Here is a 17,833-nt window from a genome sequence, read left to right on the forward strand (position 1 = left end):
TACAGGACCTGCAACATGCGGTCGTGCATTATCATGCTGAAATGTAGGGTTTCGCAGGGATCGAATAAAGGGTAAAGCCACGGGTCATAGCACATCTGAAATGTAACGTCCACTGTTCAAAGTGCCGTCAATGCGAACAAGAGGTGACCGAGACGTGTAACCAATGGCACCCCATACCATCACGCCGGGTGATACGCCAGTATGACGATGACGAATACACGCTTTCAACGTGCGTTCACCGCGATGTCGCCAAACACGAATGCGACCATCGTGATGCTGTAAACAGAACCTGGATTCACCCGAAAAAATGACGTTTTGCCATTCGTGCACCCAGGTTCGTCGTTGAGTACACCATCGCAGGCGCACCTGTCTGTGATGCAGCGTCATGGGTAACCACAGCCATGGTCTACGAGCTGATAGTCCATGCTGCTGCAAACGTCGTCGAACTGTTCGTGCAGATGGTTGTTGTCTTGCAAACGTCTCCATCTGTTGACTCAGGGATCGAGACGTGGCTGCACGATCCGTTACAGCCATGCGGATAAGATGCCTGTCATCTCGACTGCTAGTGATACGAGGCCGTTAGGATTCAGCACGGCGTTCCGTATCACCCTCCTGAACCCACCGATTCCATATTCTGCTAACATTCATTGGATCTCGACCAACGCTATCAGCAATGTCGCGATACGATAAACCGCAATCGCGATAGGCAGCAATCCGACCTTTATCAAAGTCGGAAACGTGATGGTACGCATTTCTCCTCCTTACACGAGGCATCGCAACAACGTTTCACCAGGCAACGCCGGTCAACTGCTGTTTGTGTATGAGAAATCGGTTGGAAACTTTCCTCATGTCATCACGTTGTAAGTGTCGCCACCGGCGCCAACCTTGCGTGAATGCTCTGAAAAGCTAATCATTTGCATATCACAGCATCTTCTTCCTGTCGGTTAAATTTTTGCGTCTGTAGGACGCCATCTTCGTGGTGTAGCAATTTTAATGGCCAGTAGTGTAATAAAAATCATGAAATACCCTTGAAAAGTAAAGTACGACCTGTGGCTTAAAAGTGGAAAGGTGCATATTATACGACTGTTCCCTACACAAGATATTTAATTTTTGTCCATAACAGGTGCTGAATTCTGCTGGAGAATTTCTGGAACTGGTGCTTAGCGTGTTGAGGGTCGACATGAAAATGTAGATGCCACTGTGGAAATAAAGAGAGTCTGCAGCGATTGCTGTACGATTTATAGTGTTTGGGCTTTTCATGACGTCGGTATCAAGAAAACATATGTGGCTAGAGGTGGATAGACACTAATGTACTATTTTAATAGTGTTATTTGTGATAAAACTGCCTACAGTTATCGAAAATTTGTTTCCTTTTCGGATTACCTTAGCAGGAGCGTTAATGTTTGCTCAAGTTAGTGAAATTACAATGTGGGAATCAAAATAGGCGACAGTAGACTATAATATGTACAAGACTGCTTTTGTCGTCTTCACTGGGTATGATACTTCTTCACTTTAACTTTAAGCGCTTTTTTTAAAAATTAAAGCAAATTAATAATTTTGCACATGATGCTATTAATCAGCAAGAGAAATGGTAACTATGCTCTACCTAGGTGTAATTTCGTTAAGTAACGAACCACAAGACAAAATTTAATTTTTATCAATAAAGTTTATGGTCTTCAAAGTATTGCCAATAATTCGAAGAACAGTGAAACCAAATATTCGTTAAGTGGTTTGAAAGTAACTCGTGGCCTTAGTACAGTTGTTAGCGAACTCGTGATATAAAATTACTTGAAATAAAACATCTGGAAAAATACAGGCTGTATTCGATGCTAAAAGTTAAATAAGGTAAATCGTATACAGACACACCTAAAGAGAGTCAGACAGACACTAGATACTATAACGTTACTGTCGATTAGTAGCATAAAAAGATCTAGCTCTCTCACAGGAAAACCGAGTCATGTCAGCCTCAATGTACAGGACGCGAGTCCCAAAACCCACTTCAGAGGAAAGAATCGTAAGTTCTGCCGATCTACTAGCAGAATATAATTATAGTCCTGAATAGTGCCGAATTATTCCAAGTACCACTATCCCACTACCAACGACCCGAACTTGCATCTTCCAAAACGAGCGCGGTTGGAATACTGCTCGACCCAGATAGATGCTGCGCCAAGCAAACCGTTCCGAACAGTGCCGTGCAACAAGATGGCCGCCGGCCTTTTAAAGTCTCGGTTCACCCTTTTTCTTAAAATCCAATGTCTACGTCACTTACGAGTTTGGTTGTTTCACCAGCCAAGTCTCCATCTTTTGACCCACAAGTAGCAACGAGATTCCCGTTGCTCCATTACGTGAGAGCTACAATTTTGTTCAAAATCGACGTCTTACATTTGACGCTATGTTCAACAATTCGCCCAACATTTAAGTTTAAACAACTGCAAAACTAAGTTGCAGTGCTTGAAAATAGTTGATACTGTTCGTGCCACCGAATATTACCAGAATTAGAGTTATGGAGCCACTTTGTTATCAGAATTTTGCTCTTCTTTCAAATGCGCTAATCAAAATAAAGAACGCTGTAATAGTTTACCAGTTATGGGAAAAAGTACGCAAATTGTATAAACTATTTATGTATGGAATGTAGTAGAATTAAGTCGGGTGATGCTGAGGGAATTATATTAGGAAATAAGGCACTTAAAGTAGTAAAGGAGTTTTGCTATTTGGGGAGCAAAGTAACTGATGATGGTCGAAGCAGAGAGGATGTAAAATGTAGACTGGCAATGGCAAGGAAAGCGTTTCTGAAGAAGAGAAATTTGTTAACATCGAGTATAGATTTAAGTGTCAGGAAGTCTTTTCTGAAAGTATTTGTATGGAGTGTAGCCATGTATGGAAGTGAAACATGGACGATAAATAGTTTGGACAAGGAGAGAACAGAAGCTTTCGAAATGTGGCGCTACAGAAGAATGCTGAGGATTAGATGGGTAGATCACATAACTAATGAAGAAGTATTGAATAGAATTGGGGAGAAGAGAAGTTTGTGGCACAACTTGACCAGAAGAAGGGATCGATATGTATGACATGTTCTGAGGCATCAAGGGATCACCAATTTAATATTGGAGGGCAGCGTGGAGGGTAAAAATCGCAGAGGGAGACCAAGAGATGAATACACTAAGCAGATTCAGAAGGATGTAGGTTGCAGTAGGTACTGGGAGATGAAGAACCTTGCACAGGATAGAGTAGCATGGAGAGCTGCATCAAACCAGTCTCAGGACTGAAGACCACAACAACAACAACATTTATGATACATAATAAAGGTGATGAATCCTAGCCGGCCTGAGTGGCCGAGCGGTTCTAGGCGCTACGGTCTGGAACCGCGCGACCGCTACGGTCGCAGGTTCGAATCCTGCCTCGGGCATGGATGTGTGTGATGTCGTTAGGTTAGTTAGGTTTAAGTAGTTCGAAGTTCTAGGGGACTGATGACCTCAAATGTTAAGTCCCATAGCGCTCAGAGCCAGTTGAACCAGCTGATGAATCGTATGAGCTAACGATATACCAGGCGTGGTTTTTTAAGTAAGTACCGTTTGAAATTAAAAAAGACGTGCTAAGATATCTCAATAATTTTATTTTTACATGAAAGCCTGTACCTTAATCTACGCAGTCACGCCATTAAAGTCTGATTCTTCCTTGTTTACGTTGTGTACTGAGTGTTTAAGATGCCTCCAATAATTGTGAGTCCCGCCGACTGTGAAGTACGGGCTGTTATGAGATTTCTTAGTGCTAAAGGCCTAAAAGCGATCGATATTCATCGTGAGATCTGTGCAGTTTACGAAGAAAACTTTATGAGTGATGGGATTTTAAGAAAGTGAGTGAGAGCATTTAAAGATGGCCGCACAAATGTGCATGATGAACAACGGAGTGGGCGTCCTTCGGTCGTAATGAAAGTTTGGTGCAGGAAGTGGACTATAAGGTGAGAGAAAACAGATGCTTTACGATTTCCTCCTTGCGGGATGACTTTCCTAATGCTTCTCGTAGGTGTTTTGTATGGCGTTGAGACCGAGCACTTGAATTACCTAAAATTGTGAGCACGTTGGGTACCGAAAATGTTGTCGGATGTGCACAAAATCAGACGTTTAGACAGTGCATTGACTTTCCTTGAGCGGTACCGCAACGACGGTGATGATTTCTTAAGCCAAATTGTTACGGGCGATGGAAGATGGGTGGCCTACGTCACACCAGAATCAAAGCAACAGTCTATGCAAGTTGAGCAAGGGCATCGTTTTGCTGCCAGACAATGCCCGTCCGCATGTGGCAAATCAGACCCATCTTTCCGACGGGAAACTCTAGGTCATCCTCCGTACAGCCCCGATCTTGCGCCTTGTGTCTACCGTCTGTTCCTGCACTTGAAGAAACACCTGGGCGGTCAGCGTCTTCAAGACGATGTCAAAACAGTGGTGATGCAGTGGTTAACGAGTCAGGCGGCAGACTTCTATGAGGGGGGGGGGGTATTCGAAAACTGGTACAACATTATGACAAGTGCCTCAATATTGACGGAAATTATGTAGAAAAGTAGTTAAGGTACAGGCTTTCATGTAAAAATAAAATTATTGAGATATCATAGCTCGTCTTTTTTTAATTTCAAAGCCGTACTTACTTAAAAAACACGCCTCGTATAATGTGTGCCGGCCTTCGCCAATACATAACTGGCTCGCTGGACGTCTACTTGTATTGTCAGATTTTATATCAATTTTAAATTAAAATCCTATTAAAACGCGTCTCACGGCTCAATTAATATTGCTACAAACTATGTGAACGTACAAATCGAAACACCTTGCTGACATCTATAGACTGCGTGTCCTTTGTACATCAAATAATAAAGAAGTTATTCACCGTTTTATACATTAAATAAGAAAGAAGTTATTAACCATTTGCTTATTTACGGTTACAAGAAACTTGTCGGTGGTGTCCTTTTTGACATTTTCTGATTATGATAACACCTCGCTGGCAGAATCGTGGTGCTCTCCTCTTTAATGCGGCGTACCGCGCTCCATTGTACCGATTACGGCTTACGCTGTACGAGCGCAAATGTGGTGAGAAGCCGTTTCGCGTTACCACGCTGGCAGAAATGACGCCACGCCTGTCCGTTTGAGCGGGAGGCCCGTCCGCCAGTCAGCGCTGATCCGCGGGACCGGGGCTGCGGTGTCTCCAGCTCCAGTCAGTAAACCCCCCCCCCCCCCTGCCAACCACCCCTCAGGCCCAGAACGGAGCGGGACGCGTGGCGGAGCACGCGCGATTCAGACGCTCGTCGCGATCCAGATTAAATAATAGTCTGTCGTGTCAGCAGTAGTGTTCAGGATTGGTCTTAAGACTCCCTTCAGTTTCGGAAATGGTTCAGCAAGTAGAAACACTTCCAAACTTTCCTTTAAACGACATGCCATTTTACGATTGAGAATTCCTCAAGGTCTCGCAGTAGGAGGAAAGAAAGCTTTTATACCGTCATAGGCGCTGAAATCCCTTCGTACTCACGGATTCCTAAAGTCAACCGTAACGCACACCACGTCTTTAGGTTATGAAACCGAAGTGACATCTGTTCTAGGTTAATGAATATGAAGCACAGGTCGTCGAAGGTCCTCCCGGAGGATCAGTGTCTCTAGCTGTCACCCAAGTGGCTGGCTGAATTGGCGCTCGTAGGTTTACTCAGCGGTTTGATTTTTTTGGAAACCATGAGAAGCTGTCATGAGTTCACCCTGTCGCTCCGATTCTTGACGGAAATTACTTCCACACGAAGAGCCTCGACGTAGTAGATGAAGCAAATAAAAACAACGATCTTATTTTATGTTTGTCAGCTCACGTAAACCATAAATCGCCGCCACTGGCCGTGGGATTTATGGGGTCCATAAAAACTCTTTACGCCCAAAAGACAGAAAACTGTCTTACAAGTCCAGTCCACGTTGTCACCCTTTTATTAATAACTACATTACTTGCAGTGGCTTTCGACCGGGCAGAAACAATGTAAGTTGCTGTGAACGCCTTCAGAAAAACATGGTTCGTCCCGAGCAAGAGGAACATCTTCAGGCAGCGACAGTTTTCAACTCAGCGCTACGATGACTCTCGTCAAGAAAGCTGTTTCGAAAAAGAAAGTGAACCTTGTTATAGTGCTGAGCGTCAAGCTGTCAGTCGCAGAGGCCAGTTGATCCCAACTGCACGTGGATCTAACATTTTCTTCAAGTGGTCAACTGCACAACCAGTCTCCTTCTTAAAAAGGTCAACAACAAGTGGTGGTCAAGTTTTGAGTCACGTCAACTGCGCGTGGAGGAAAACAAGAAGTTACTATAACACTGTCCTTCATATTTTCGCAAACTTAGGACTCTCTGTGATTGTTAACCTATAGTAGTCATAGGTAGGGTTAAAAACGCCGATACAATATTCATGCCCATCATTGGGCGCTGGTCAAGTTATTTACACAGACACGAAAATTATTTTCATTCCTTATGATAATTATAACAAACGCTTTTTTAAAAATTCAAACTTGTCATACTTCCATTTTTGTTCTTTAAAATCATTTCCTGTACAGGCCAATACTCCACATGTTTCTCATGTTTATCGTCAGATTGGTGAGGCCTATATGCATCATTCGTTTCTATGTAGATGGTTGTCAGAGTTCAAATGACAGCATCGACAAAATGATATATATGTGGACTGGCAATCTGATAGTTAAGGCCTAAAACCATCTGAAATTTCTCACAATCATTGGTTGTTTTTTTCAGAAGCTAGGCGAAGCCCGAATTTCGGACAGAAACCCACATTCTGAGCCTATGAAGTCCGTTGTCAAACTACTAGTAAAAGATGTAACACTCTCACGTTCGCGTTTAATGCTTATTAAATCTTCAGTAAATGCACCCCCAACTTCGTTGAGAGGGAGTAAAGCCAAACCAAAGGTCCAGTATAACCATCTACTTGCATCAGTGATAGTTCGTTTATAACCGGAAGGCAGCCCTAACGCCTGAATTTTTCTCCACTAGGCCTGGGTCAAAAAAAATCTACATATTACTACTGATGAAAATGGCACGCTTGACTTAATTGCTTTGCGTGTAGATACTTCGAATTCATACACCATGACTCATGATTGAACCTTAATATTCATACCTTAACAAGCATTTCAGTTAATACTTATTCGTACGTACATGCTGTTTTGTTGGGCAACAAACAAAATGATACTAGGATGTACTGAACACTGTTTGAAACATGAATTGTAAATAACTGATAAAAATATTTGTAGCAGTACCAGCAGTCGAAGGTACTGCCAAAAAAAGAATTTCATTAACACAAAGTGGTCTTAAATAACTTTTAGTTTAACCCTGGAATGACACCCTTCGTCGATGCGACGAACGTGCAAGGATGTTTACTGTACTGAGCCACAGTACCGCTGCCTAGCGTCGTGCGCGCTCAGCTATGCTTCGAGTGATTAGTAGTCTACGTGACCTTGGCACGAGCAGTCGGCCGCACGCAGACCCTGGTGAGTTTCCTTCAATAGTTTAGATGTCGGTTCGTCGATACGACGAATGAGTAGCAGTAAGAGAAGAAACCATATTCGTCAGAGCGACTAATGGGTAGCATTACAGAATAAAATTCCTTCATTGATATGACGAAGGGGTAGCAGTAACAGCGCACATTTACTAGAAGTAGTGTAGTTCTATTAGTAAATTCGTCACATATTTTGGTAGTAATAACAACACTCTTCATTTTGTCTGTAGAACATGGCTTCGAGTAGAAGATGCTTGGATGATGACGAAATTAGAGCAATCTTAGAAGAAAATTTGGGCGACGTGCTGTCGTCGGAGGTAGAGGACTCTGAAGATGAGTTGTTGAACATGTCAGAAGAGGCCGACCCTATGAGCCTTCCTCAAGTTCAGAGTCAGATGGAGATGAGACCAATCGTCGACCCATCGACGACGTAGAACAGGAAATTGCAAACAACATCATTAAAGCCTGAACCTCGAATTCTGAATCCATGCAGAAAAACAAACGAACAGGGCGTTATAAAAAAAAGGGTACCTGAAACTGACAGCTCAGCCATTACATCACCTTATGTGTCACCTGAGAAGAATGAAATTCTTAGCACTTGGAAAGGTGGTAGCTACAGCTGAAAGACAACACCTATCAAACAACCGGGAAAAACGCCGAATAAAGGCGCTGCAGTCTGGAACCGCAAGACCGCTACGGTCGCAGGTTCGAATCCTGCCTCGGGCATGGATGTTTGTGATGTCCTTAGGTTAGTTAGGTTTAACTAGTTCTAAGTTCTAGGGGACTAATGACCTCAGCAGTTGAGTCCCATCGTGCTCAGAGCCATTTGAACCATTTTTTTGAAAACGCCGAAGAGGAATGCGATTCACTTCACTCCACGCCCTGCAGGTCATGCGAAAAATGCACAAAGTCCACGTCAGTGCTTTCATTTATTGTTTACTTTATATATGTTGGACGCAATGATTACTTACACCAACGATGAAATAAAAACACAACGTTCTAAATAGAAAGATTCGCCTAGCTTCACCAAAGAAGTAACAAATGGTGAATTCGCCGGCCGAAGTGGCCGAGCGGTTCTAGCCGCTACAGACTGGAACCGCCCGACCGCTACGGTCGCAGGTTCGAATCCTGCCTCGGGCGTGGATGTGTGTGATCTCCTTAGGTTAGTTAGGTTTAAGTAGTTCTAAGTTCTAGGGGACTGATGCCCTCAGAAGTTAAGTCCCATAGTGCTCAGAGCCATTTGAACCAAATGCTGAATTCGAATCCCTGTTTGGATTGCTTGTGATGAGTGCTGCTAGAAAGGACAATCAAATGTCAGTTGACGTTCTGTTTGATACAACGAGGTCCGGAGAAAGATATCGAGCCACAATGTCATCATCAAGATTCTTCTCATAAATTGCTTGCGATTCGGTGACAAAGAAACGAGAGCAGAAAGGCGACAGATAGACAGATTAGCCCTCTTGTCTGCCATATGGGACCAATTCTTTATAAATTGTAAAAGCAACTACAGACCAAGCCCTTATGTTACTGTTGACGAGCAGCTGTTTGGATTTCGAGGCCGTTGTCCTTTGAAGATGTACCTTCCATCGAAACCCAATAAGTACGGGGTTAAAATTTTCATGATATGCGATCATTCAACAAGCTACATGTTCAATGCTGAAATATACACCGGCAAAACAACGCTCCCAAGAGAAATGTCCTTTAGCGAATTCATCACTACTAAACTTCTGGAGCCTCTGAGCAATTCTAACCGTAACTTGATGTGTGACAACTGGTTCAGTAGTATACCTCTAGGAAAAAGACCTTACTCACCAGTCATGGGTGCTTGGGACAATAAAGAAAAATAAGCGAGAACTACTGAAGGATTTTACTGATCCCAAGATCTTGAATAGGGGCCCTGGCTAAAGCTTCTTCTTGTTTTCCGAGAACATCACCGCAGTCTCGTTCAAAACCAAACAGGAAAAATGAAATGGTTATTCTTATTTCTACGATGCATTATGACAACAGCATAAATGAAGAAACTAGCAAACCACAAGTTGTATTGAATTATAATTCTACGAAAGGAGCAGTGGATACCTTGGACCAAGTGTGCAGTAATACGAATTGTGCTAGAAAAACTTGACGTTGGTCCCTATACCTCTTCTTTAACATGGTGAACTTAACTATTCACAACTCCTATGTCATCTATGTTATTAATCTTCTGAATAGCCAAAGAGCACCTACAAAGTTTGCATTCGCCATGACATTGGCTGACGAATTGATGTCGCCTTGGATGCACATTCGGCTCACACAACCAATACCACGATTGCTCAACATTACGGTATGCAGATGCCTGAATATGATGCAATCAGCTAATAATAGCAACCAACAACCTATCCAACAACCTAGTCGTCTTCATGGCGATAGAAAAACATGTGCATACTGTCCTTACAAAAACAAAGAATGACAAAATCAATATGCGAAAAGTGCAATAAAAATATTTGTGGGGATCATAAACACATGCTTTGTGGAGACTGTTTGGCTTCTTTGTGATCTCTGATATATATATATATATATATATATATATATATATATATATATATATATATATATGTGTGTGTGTGTGTGTGTGTGTGTGTGTGTGTGTGTGATATTTGTGTACTCGTAATATACCGAGACTAATTGGCTGTAGTAGTATGTAAAATACACGTTCAAAAGCATTTATTTACTAGTCTTCAATTCACGAACATGCATAGCGAGGAGCCCCTGAATAATAGGTGTTTCTTTTTGTTTCTAAATCTCTATATAGTAATGTGTTACTTTTATTCTTACAGTATTACTCTGATTGTTACAGTAGAATCTATTGAAATGCTTATTGTTACATAATTATATTGTTCTTTTCTTACAGAGTTTCAAGTGATTGTTTGCTCTTACATTAATAAACATCTAACCAAACCTACTTCTGAAATAGTTCTTTGCCTATATCCCCATACTAGTCCTCGTTTGATCCCCACTTATTTTGAAATTTTGATATGTTATTGATTGTAAACGAGTATTACATACATTCCGAGGCTCAAATCTACATAAACTGCTCTTATTGTTGATTATACACATGAAAAGTGGTGATGTTCGTCGAATCGACGAATGGGTACCAGTGATCGTCAAAAATTCTTGGGTAGCATTCCAGGGTTAAACGCACACGTTATGATGAGAATCATATTTTCTTTCTTTGCACTTAAAATAAACATTTTCTGCAAAACACTATGAATTTTATTTAGCATTTCCGGTGATGGCGGAAAAATAGACATTGTGGCCCCATAAATATATATTTTTTAATGTTAGTAACGTCTTGGGTGGAAATATGGAGTCCATTAGAGCCAACTTCTTTACGAATTAATTTTAAAGATCTCTCACATATTTCGGTATAGTCTCCTGTTTTACTCTTTTCGAAGTTATTTGTCTCTTTATCACTGGCTTAATGGTTATGACTGACTTCAATAGTAAACAGAATGCGGGTCGAGAAGTTTAAGGAAATACGTGACTTCCTGTTTCTACTGTGGCACCTCCACATTGTCCGCCCCGATAGCTGAGTAGTCAGCGTGACGGACTGCCGTCCTACGGGCCGAGGATGGATTTCCGGATTCGGGGAAGTTTCTCCATTCAGGGACTGGGTGTTGTGTTGTCTTCATCATAATTTCATCCCCATTCGGCGCGAAGGTCGCCCAATGTGGCGTCGAATGTAATAAGACCTGCACCAAGGCGGCCGTACCTGCCCCACAAGGGCCTCCCGGCCAATGACGCCAAACGCTCCATTTTTATCTCCACATTACCCAGCGTTGTGTTTCTTTATCCCTCCCAAATTTATATCTTCCAGCAACGGCCAAGTTGTGGCCTCTTTCACTTGTCACATACTCCACTGGAACGTTACAGACCATTCCTAACTTACCAGTGCTTTACGAAGAGTAGGGCCCAGCACATCGAGCTCAGCAATCGGAGAAAGTGACTGTTTTTAACGGTGCTGCCAACAGTTCAGTGCAAACATTATCAAGTAACAAGCGAAACAGTCGAGCGCACTCGGCCGGTTTAAGACATACATCATCGCGCGCAGTCCTCCATTTTTTAAATTCTTTATTCAACAACAATAATATCAATACATCATAAATCCATCACCTTATACATTAGTGGGTAGTAAATATTTACAATATAGTTTTTAGCAGCATTTTATTAGTATTGTAACGTGTTCGATTCTCTTCTTTGTACAGGAGATGAGGTGCTCTATGAGCAACTGTGTTCTAACTACTGGTTTACTATGCTGACTACTCTACCAAGCTACACTCCTGCCGCGTTACAGCTGTGCCAGTGGATCTACAAACCTGCTTAATGTGGCCATGCCCACCGAGCTAACCCCAGTGGGCATGCCCCTGGCACCGCGCTGGCCTTAACTTCAAATCGCTGCAGATACTACTAGAAATACTGCAAAAATTCTACATCCTACGTAAAAAAACTAACTACTACTGGTAATGATAGGTGTGGGACTCGCACCATCCTCCTGTTCCAGGACTCGACGGTTTCCTACCGTTACGGCGATCGGCCAGTCCGCAGCAGACGGAATGGGATAGGTGCGAGGAATATCATTCTATATCCTACTAATCGCTAGTTCTCCCTTCTGTATTTTAGCAGGACTTTTGATGAGACCTAGCTGGCGAGACTATCGATGATTCTGAAAGTGTTTTGGTCTCTAATCAGGTGATAAGTGTCTCTGTTTGGTAAATGTTGTCCAAGTTCGGCGGCTACATCGTCAAACAGGAGACAATCGTAGACCACGTGGTCCGGAGTGCCTTCTTCGGCGCCACAGTAACACGAGGGGGTAGCCCTCTTCCAGAATCGGCAATGATACGTCGGGTGCGGTCCATGACCCGTGAGAAAGTGCAGCAATCTTTTACTTGGTTTGAAATACATGAGTCGTAATCGTTTTTTGATGTTAGGCAGCAGCTGGTAAGTCCTGCGTCCAGTATCTTCGTTATCCCAATGCTCTAGCCGTAGTTCCTCTCCATTTTTTTTTGATTACGAATTTATCCCCTACGCGAACCCCCAAAATCTGTTGGGTCTTTTCGAATTTGCCTTTTATGTCGAGTTCTAAGCTGCCTGTTCCATTATTTTTATGTCCAGGGGACAAAGCCCCATGAGCACCAGAAATGCTCCCCCAGGAGATGTTCTGTAAGCCGCAACTGAACGCAAAAGCATGTTGCGCTGCACCCTCCTCACGGCCATGGCAGGCATGACCCTTATATGACTGTGTGCCCGGATTCCTGACCTGTAACACACGACGGAGGTTAGAACAGTGTTGTCATATAATTTAATGAATCTGCAGGTAGGTTGAACCTATGCCTGCTGGCAATTAAGTTATGCAATACTTTTAACGACCTCTGAGTTACCGTATCGATGTGTTGGGCGAAACTCCATTTTTCATATATGACAACACCCAAGTATCGGGCCTCGCAGCGTCGAATAACGGGTGCGCCCTCGATTCGTACTGTTGGATTCCTGGCCAGTTGGCCCTTTAATAGCAAGTAGGTTGATTTGTTGGATGATATCTTCATTGTAGTTGTTTGGCACCATTGTGTCAAGATAGTCATTGCCCTTTCTACCTTGGGCTCCAGCTCTCAGGGCTGCTGCCGCCTACCAGCAGGAGGTGGTCGTCCGCGTAGGCTATCGCCTCTAGCACATCTGCACTGCTCTACAGGCCGTCCAGGAGAGGCTTATATCCCAAAAGAGTGTGATCAAGGCCGAGCCTTTAGACAATTCGTACTGTAACAATATGCCATTAACTTTAAAACGTGTATTCTGTCTCTTTGAACGTTAATAATGCTCACAGTTATCACACAGAATAAACTGATTATCCATTAACAACTAGCTTTACAAAATCATTGGATGTGAGTACTATAAATTGCCCCCATCATCAGTTATGAATACGTGCATTACATTAGAAACAAACAATTTTCTTTACCTTGATTGTTTCCGGAATAGTATCTTACGAATAACACAAAAAAAAACATTGCTGCCTGTAGCGAGTAAGTTACATCCAGCATACATCAGATACAACACGTCCTTACACTTGAGGGTCCTCCATACATCTCCCCATCTAAAGTTACTCTACCTCATTACGTACTTTAACTCATTACCCATAACATCTTGAACCAGCAGTCACCGTTGAGCAGCGACACTACTACACAATCGACATTACATTTGACCAGCTCGGGTTCAATATAAAATTTTCTTACAAAATTTTACCCTGCGTATATACATTTCAATATACTATTTTACTTTTGAATCTGCTGTATTTGTTGAAAGAAATTATTTTCCAAATGACTGAGAAATACATCTGCCATGAAACTAGGTATGCTGCTGCCTATGCCAGGACCCCCTTTCTGTTGGTAAACATTGATGTTAAAAGTAAAGCAATTATGTGACAATATTAGTTGCAACATGCCAGTGCCTTCGGATATTTCTGACACTGACAATTTTTTATGTTGTACTAAGTTTGCATGGATTATCTCTAATGTTTCTTCAGTCCACTACGTAACATCAGATATCCAAAAATTCAACAGCACTGGAGTGTATAAAGTAGGCTATTATTCGCCAGTATCATACCTACTATGTCGGGAAAACAGGCAGAAATTCCAGAACCCATTTCGAAGAAATATGAATGCTCCCACATTTAATCACTTAAAAAAAAGCCATTCATTGTACAACATATGGTAGAAACCAAGTATGTGGTCAACACAATAGAATACAATTTAGTAGTACTATACAATGAAGCCAATGGTAAGACCTTAAATCTGTTAGAACATTTTCAGACATACCTCCACAAAAACAAAAAGCTGAAACTATGTTAAAAAAACATTTCACTAGCCATAATTATTTTAGTAATTTTAAGGCCTTATTTTTAATTTATTCATTCTATGGATCAACTTCTTATAACGCACATCTCTGACACCATGTGATAAACTTCATCTTTGATCAGATCAGGTTAAACTAGATCTGTGAAGTGTTTTTTTTTATAATTGTAAACAATTGTGCACCTTGAGTGATGTGAGGTACGAGGGCAGCATGTATAAATCCACGTATTCTGACGTCAAAAGGTTAAAAATGTTCTTCCTTGTTTGTTCAGTAAGTTTTTCACTGTTTTTCTACTGTTTCTCACATATATCCGCACTCGATCGGTAAAATACCAAACATAACAGGAAAATGCAATTCATCTTACTCAAGAGAATATGTAAATAATCCTTAGACTAATTGCACCTGAAGATGGATTCACAGGGTACGAAATGCATCGTGATCGTTTTGCCAACACTCACGCTAGGGGACGATATCCTTCCCATACAGTCATATACTGTCATATAGCGGCCGTGGACACTGTTTCTCCCGCAACCTAGAGAAGAGCGAAGGCCACCACAGGTTGTCAAAGGCGCCACTGATGTCAACCATGATGCCAACTACGTATTTGTGTGGGGAAGACCCACAGACCTCATCCGCCAGGGCAATTGCGATAGACGCAGATCGCCCCGGTCGTAATCCGAATTGCCTGTCGCTCACCCCACACAGTACTCGATGTGCTGTCAGTCTGTCAGCCAGTAACCGCTCTAGCTGTTTGGCCAGCATGTCCAAAAGGCAAGGCGGCCTATCGGATTTGAGTTCTTTCGGGTCTTTGTCACGGCTTTTGTTAATGATGACAACATTGCCATGTTTCCAGATGGAGGGAAACATCCTTAAGTGCAATGCTTCATTACATATATTCTTGTAAGAGGTGATATCAGTTGAGGAGCGAGGTATTGCACCACCTCCGCTACAGTACCGCCTGGTCCTGGGGAATTACTTCTCTTCAAAGATTTTATATGAGCCGCCACCTCTTCCTCAGAGAACGGATACACTACAGTGTCATTCACGTATTCTCCCTGATCTGCGTGCCTAATTAGGCGTTGCTCTTCTGTATCCTCGTGTTCGTTGTCGTCAGGGAACAAGGATCGGAAGAGGACCTCATCGGTTTCCTGCCAGGATCCCGTCATCCGGTTCCTGCCTCTGACGGTGGACAGCGCCATAAATAACCGATTTTTTTCTTACGAACTTGGAAGGAACGTCCCAGGGATCGATAGCCAATCGGCTCAACACATACCTTTCCCAGATTTGGAGCCTAAGTGTTCTCAGATCCTTCTGGACTGCTCCTTAGCTTCTCTGTATATCTGCAACCTTCGCCGTTTTTCCTCCCAGACGACACTTCGCTGGTAGTACCTCCTCGCCCTCCTGACAGACTGACGCATCTGCCCTAGTTCTGCAGACCATGGCGCCGGAGAGGCCGCTATCTTTTTGCTGAGGTAATGCTGGACCCACTCTCGCGCAGTTGGGCGTAGTCGGTAGCCAGCCCTAGGGGTGTAAGACGCCTTTCACAGACCGCCAACCTTTCTGGAGAATTCGTAGTTTAGGTAAAATTTCTTTCGGAATCGATTGAGTTACTAACATCAGATACTTACATGAAGCGGTTACGTGAATACAAACAGAAAAAATCAGCTACCGAAGCTAACAAGAAAACAGTAAGAACAGAAAAATCTAAAATGTGCAGAAGACTTATCTATTGACTCTAATTCTGAAGTCCATCTTGATAGCAATGCGGATTCAGAGACTAATTATGACGACGACTCTAAGTACGTCTTCTTGACGACAAATACTATTCACAGTGCACGGAGCACGGTAAACTTAATAATATCGCTGGTGGCAAAAGATTACAGTATCGATTCAGACAACTTAGTTTGACCACAGTGACGAAAAATAAAAGTAAATAATATGAAATAATTGACAGATAATAGAAATAAATCAAGATGTAAAAAGTGTATGTTTATATGCCACATTTATTCAAGAAAAGAATAATTTTTGTGTACATTCTTAAATTATTTTCCACGAGTTATTTGAATAAAAACACCGTAAGTCCTAATTTTTTCGTGTTCTTTTAAATTACACGATGCATTTCGAACCCTGTGAATCCATCTTCAGGTGCAAATAGTCTACACGTTATTTACATATTTTCTTGACTAAGATGAAATACATGTTCCTGTTATAAGAAAGTTAATGCTATGTTTGATATTTTGCCAATCGAGTGCGGACATGTGTGAGAAACAATAGAAAAACAGTGAAAAACTTACTGAACAAGCAAGGAGGAACATTTTTAAACTTTTGACTTCAGAATACGTTGATTTATTCATGCTGTCCTCGTACCTCACACCACTCAAAGTGCACAGCTGTTTACAATTATTGAAAAACACTTTACAGATCTAGTTTAACCTGATCTGATCAAAGATGAAGTTTATTACATAGTGTCAGAGATGTGCGTTATAAGAAGTTGATCTATGGAATGAATAAATTAAAAATAAGGCTTTAAAATTACTAAACTAACTATGGCTAGCGAAATCTGATTGTTAATTTAACATAAATTCAGGCTTTTTGATTTTGTGGAGGTATGTTTGCAACTATTCTAACAGATTTAAGGTCTTACCATTGGCTTCATTGTATAGCACTACTAAATTGTATTCTATTGTGTTGACCACATATTCGGTTTCTACCATATGTTGCACAATTAATTTTTTTAATTGGTTGAGTCTGGAAGCATTCATGTTTTCTTCGAAATGGGTTTCGGAATTTCTGCCTGTTTTCCCTACGTAGTAGGTATCATAATGGGGAATAATACTTTATACACTCCAGTGCTGCTGAATTTTTCGTTATCTGGTGTTATGTGGTGGATTGAAGAAACATTAGAGATAATCCTTGCAAACTTAGTACAACATAAAAAGTTATCAGTTTCAGAAATATCCGAAGCCACTGATATGTTGCAACTAATATTGTCATATAATTACTTTATCTTTAACATCAGTGTTTACCAACAGAAAGGGGATCCTGCCATAGGCAGTAGCATATCTAGTTTTCTGGCAGATGTATTTCTCAGTCATTTGGAAAATAATTTCTTTCAACAAATAAAGCAGGTTAAAAAGGAAAATAGTACATTGAAAGGTATACACCAAAGGTAAAAATTTTATATGACAGTTTTGAACAAGAGATGCTCAAATGTGGTATCAATTGCGTAGTAGCTTCGGTGCTCGACGGTGATCGCTGGTTCAATATGTTATGGGTAATGAGTTAGAGTAACTCTAGGTGGGGAGACGTATGGAGGAGTCTCAAGTGTAAAGAGGTGTCATATACAGTAACTTTAGATGGGGAGATGTATGTAGTACCCTCAAGTGTAAAGACGTGCTGTATCTGATGTGTTCTGGATATATACCTACTCGCTACAGGCAGT

At 41.8% G+C, this 17,833-nt stretch overlaps 1 non-coding gene across 1 annotated transcript; it reads left to right on the forward strand.

Annotated features, from left to right (window-relative positions):
- Positions 1-3,322: 3,322 nt before the first annotated feature.
- On the forward strand, positions 3,323-3,406 carry Trnap-ugg (transfer RNA proline (anticodon UGG)). The gene has a single exon. It is a non-coding gene; the product is annotated as a tRNA-Pro (tRNA).
- The last annotated feature ends 14,427 nt before the right edge of the window (positions 3,407-17,833 follow it).

This window comes from Schistocerca nitens, chromosome 8 (assembly GCF_023898315.1).
Source record: "Schistocerca nitens isolate TAMUIC-IGC-003100 chromosome 8, iqSchNite1.1, whole genome shotgun sequence".
NCBI lineage: Eukaryota > Metazoa > Arthropoda > Insecta > Orthoptera > Acrididae > Schistocerca > Schistocerca nitens.